The sequence below is a fragment of the Triplophysa dalaica genome, unplaced genomic scaffold (genome assembly GCF_015846415.1).
Source record: "Triplophysa dalaica isolate WHDGS20190420 unplaced genomic scaffold, ASM1584641v1 Contig7, whole genome shotgun sequence".
Classification (NCBI taxonomy): domain Eukaryota; kingdom Metazoa; phylum Chordata; class Actinopteri; order Cypriniformes; family Nemacheilidae; genus Triplophysa; species Triplophysa dalaica.
The window spans coordinates 280,747-285,581 of record NW_026622641.1 but is presented as its reverse complement, the minus strand read 5'-3'; the positions used below and the strand labels follow the sequence as shown (position 1 = coordinate 285,581).

At 36.8% G+C, this 4,835-nt stretch overlaps 1 pseudogene; it reads right to left on the bottom strand.

Moving 5' to 3' along the window:
- Positions 1-840: 840 nt before the first annotated feature.
- LOC130417014 (5S ribosomal RNA) lies at positions 841-959 on the bottom strand (annotated as a pseudogene).
- Between the last annotated feature and the right edge of the window lie 3,876 nt (positions 960-4,835).

Sequence of the window (4,835 nt, the reverse complement as noted above, 5' to 3'; positions counted from 1 at the left end):
AACCCCAAAGATCACTGCTCCTTTTGTGGAGAAGAGTCTCCTGTTGGATGTGTGGGCCCGAACACATGGTTTTGTGTCCAATTTATGAAAAAAATCTACTTCTTTTAGCTATTAGAATAGATCTCAAGTGTTTAATTATCAGTACCTTATTAGACAATTAGTGTGCAGTTAACTAAGAAAAAACAATATAACTAATGTTCAGTTATAGTTTGTATTCAGTAGATACAGATATAATAGTATCACTGTAGGCCTACTGCATATTGGATTAAATATATTTTAATTAATGTTTAATCTGTTATTCACAAAAAAGGAAAAGCGTTGATTTATGGATGATGCATTCTGCACAGCATACACGTGATGTCATAACAGCACGTTCATGCATCGATATGTACTATGAACAATATATACAGAAGGCTATATACTGTGAACATTAATGTACAGGTGCTTATGAACAGATAACAATTTAGACTATACGTGACTTAAGTGTGCATTGATTATAGACTTGGCTATTAAAGTTGCAGTGCAATAGATAAGTTAATGCGGTTAATAAAGGTACGGTGCAGTATAAATGAAGATATTAAGGTTACAGTGCAGTAGATGAGCACAAAGCTGTAAGGGGAACGAGCTACACAAACTATTAAACATTTTCTTGGTTTGTACAAAAGTGAAACAAAGAATGAAAACTTCCTCCAAACAAACACTTTCCACTTGGTTTTCAAACCACTGAACTCACTTCCTGCTTTATCCAATAGCGCTTCAGGGTGGTGTTAACGTAAGAGAAAGCTGCCCGCCCCAGCTCGCCTCATAAAGAAAGCGGCCAAAAGGCCACTTAAGAGCTAAAGCTTACAGCACCTGGTATTCACAGGTGGTCTCCCATCCAAGTACTGACCACGCCTGACCCTGCTTGGCTTCCGAGATCAGACGAGAGTGGGCGTGCTCAGGATGGTGTGGCCTTAAGCTAAAGTTGACCACCCCTCATAAAGAAAGCAGCCAAAATGGCACAATGTGTTAAAGAGCTAAAGCTTACAGCACCTGGTATTCCCAGGCAGTCTCCCATCTAAGTACTGACCACGCCCGACCCTGCTTGGCTTCCGAGGTCAGACGAGAGTGTGCTTTTTTGTTTTTATGTTTATTCAAATATAACATCTTTAAAAAATCTACATAAACTTTGAAGACACAAAATAAAATTAACCAAAAGCAAACCAGATAAACATACAAAGATCAGAAGTCTTCCTCACTTTCTGAAAATTTTCACACAAAATATTTTAAATCACAATACAGTTGTTCTGAAAACACATTCTAGTAGTCATTCAACCATTTTTTTACATTTAAAATACTCGTGCAGTCTTTTCATGAACAATTCTTTTTTTTCTTTTGATCACAGCCCAGACATCCCAAACTGTTTTTTCCTTTTTAGCTAAAGTTCTTCTTTCCCAGATTGCACTTTTTATTAATGTGGAGAGGAGGGCGTGGTTTAGTGACATCTGCACCGGGGAGGAGAGACACGGGAAAGAGGTTGAGAAAGTAGGTCAAGTGCAGATTAAGATCACCTGCGTCTCATTACATTGATTGGTGAGGAGACAGCATAAGAGCTGCTAGTCTCAGAGGAAGAGCAGAGAGAGACGGACTGGGAGACACCACAGCTGAATTGACGACGGGGATATGTATTGACAGAGTATGGAGAAATCAGGAGATTACCTGAGTGGATGTTATGGGACGGGGTCTGGAGAAATCAAGAGATCTTTAGTTATTTGAAAGTTATTAGCACAGTGGCGCAACTTCTGGTTACGAATAAAATAATTATTGTCTCTAAGTGACACCGACCCCGCCTCCTTTCTTCCTCCTATATACGCCTACGAACATTTCTCCAATTAAAATTATCCACAGATTTATAAACTTTTTATTGACACACTTCTTTTCGGATCCAAACATCACCACTCCGTTAGATCCTTAACCACACATTTACATTTTTCTAAAAATCCCTTCAATTCTTTACAATGTAAAAACATGTAATAACCATTCTTCTTTTGCTTTGCACACTTTACACACTGCACTTTGTCCCATCCCAATCTTATTTAAAACAACATCAGTAATTAAAGCTCCAAGCAACATTTAGCAGGTTCGAGCAGTCTAAGGCCTCTATTGGCCTTGCCATTTGGATCTAGGCTCAGGAATGGCACCATAACACATCCACAACGAATGACACTCGTCCCCACCAAGAAATATGACAGAAACGGTCAGTAACTTTTAATACAGACCACCCATGCTTACACTTGTATGCAAAAACATGTGTAAACTGATAATAGGGAGGAGTGAAATGAACCAATTCTCATGTCTCTACGATGTTCTATTGCCGAGATAAAGGTGGAGCTTATTGGTTGCTAAGCTAATATGTTTAGTTGCTATGGGTGTGGCATGGCACCTGCCAATTGATAACAAACTAAGCAACAAGTGAAACGAACCAAGCCCCTGTGTCTACAATGTTCTACTGCAGAGATATAGATCTGGCTAAAGCGTTGCTAAAATAATCTGTTTAGTTGCTATGGCCGTGGCTTGTTCCCTTCCAATTGTTAACACTCTAAGCCACAAATAAAAAAACCATCCCTGTATCTTTATCATGTTCTAATGCAGAGATATAGGTCCTGATAAACGGTTGCTTAGGTGCTCTATTTGGTTGCTAGGGAGTGACTTTGCAACTTTCAACTGATAATACCAAAAATATAATACCCTTAGCCACAAGTGAAACAAACCAGCCCTCATGTCTCTACGGTCTTCTGATGCAGAGATGTAGGTCTACCTAAATGGTTGCTAATGTACTCTGTTTGGTTGCTAGGCAGTGGATTTGCAGCTGCCAATTAATGATTCACCAAACGAACCAAACACCAAGTCTCTATGATGTTCTGATGCATATATATATATATATATATATATATACATATATATATATATATATATATATATATAGAGCTTGCCAAATGGTTTGGGATCAATGCTGTATTGTTGCTAGGGGGTAGGCTGGCAGTTGTTAATTGATGATAGATCAAAAGCTTAAAGCCAGAATGAATGATAAACCCAACCCCATGTAACTATGACATACAGATTTAAAAAAATCTGTTTAGGTTGATAGTGTGATCAGCAGTTGTTGTTATGGCTTCGGGGTCTCATGAAGATTTTGAGAGAACAATTGGTTGCCGCGTCTCTATAACTCTGTGTTGCGAAGGTATGCTTGTGAGCCGACTGTCAGAGTACAATCATATTTAATCATATTTTAAACTTGTTTAAAAGCAGGGTTAACTTACTGTCAGCTAAACCCTGAATTCTGACTTGGTTAATGTCAAACTCACAAAAGATATCCCAGAGTTAACACAAGCTCACAGAAACCACATAAAGACAATGTCAATGGATTACACTTTTCACAAGTGACCATGGAAACATCCGGGAAGGTTAAAGTATTTTGAATGTTAATTATTTTCTAAATCTGAATTTTTTACTGAAGACTTAATCTGTATCAGTGTATAAAGTGCGGGATTAAAATCCTCAAAAATTATTTTATTTAATGTATATGTTTATAAAACTATAAACGCTATATATTCATTAAATATATAAGTATTTTCATTATATGTGCTGTTTTATACTGAAATATTAAAAATATATATTTATCGTGGATATATTTTTTAACATAAAGAGTAGATTTGTTGAGGTGTTTGTAAATGTTATTTCACCTGTTGACCATGGTATTTTTCCAAAATTGTGTAGGTAGTATTAAACCTCATTTTCTGTCGTTCTCTGTATGTTCCTTAAAAAAAATCCACCTTTATTTGTTTTAAACCGACTTTGCATTGTATCAGCTTCATTTGGAGCAGTTGCTGATGTCGTCATATAAATGGAGACTCTTTTAATTGTAAAATGTATTGTAATTAGTTTGCAGTAGAGGATGAAGGCATGTGACAAAGGTCGAGCTTTAAAATGTTTTGCCCAGTGACATGTTCAACATGTTCTGTAGTTTAATACAGATCCCTTTTAAATACATTTAATTTTTTTATGTGTGTTTCTTCTGACACTTTGTTTATAGGACATGGCTTTCCAAATGCTAAATAAGGTGTAAAAGGCTGTATGAAAGCCCTAAAACAAATTGAAATTTGGATAAATGCTTTCAAAACAAAAGAGGCTGAGGATTTGGAAAAAAACATGTAATACAAGTTGTTCGATGTTTCAAGGAATTGTGAAATATGGATACATCGATTACGCTTGTTGTTCAATGTATCCACTAGATGGCAGTATGTGTAGTTACATTTAATGGGTATGCTAAACAAGTTCTAGAATTAAATGGCCATTCGTTGAAGATTAGGACAATAAAGTAATGCATTTGAATTTGTAACAAAACGGGTGAATAGAAAAAAAACTTTCACATATTAACCAAAAAAATAAAGGTTTAATTGCTGAATGGGCTGTTAACGTCTTAAACAGACGCGATTTCTTTAAGAGTGCAAGGGAAGCTCAGCTTCCCCTATAATTGTCAAAAAATGAATAGTCAAATATATGTACTATTATGTTAACACTTTATTGACTAAAAATGCGTTAAACACGTTCATCTCGAACGAAAACAATTTCGTTCAGAATCAGCTACTTAGGTCGGCTGACTCGATTTCCTTCTCATTCATTCCTGTAGCGTACAGTGCATTACTCTGTTGAAGCCCAGCGTCTATTGACTGCATTGGGGCTGCTTTAAACAGTTTTTTTCAGTGCTTAGAAACAAGACGGTCATTGGATAATGCTGCGATTATGTCCCGCCCATGGACGCTCAGCGTCTCTGGGATGAATGAAGGAGTGGGCTG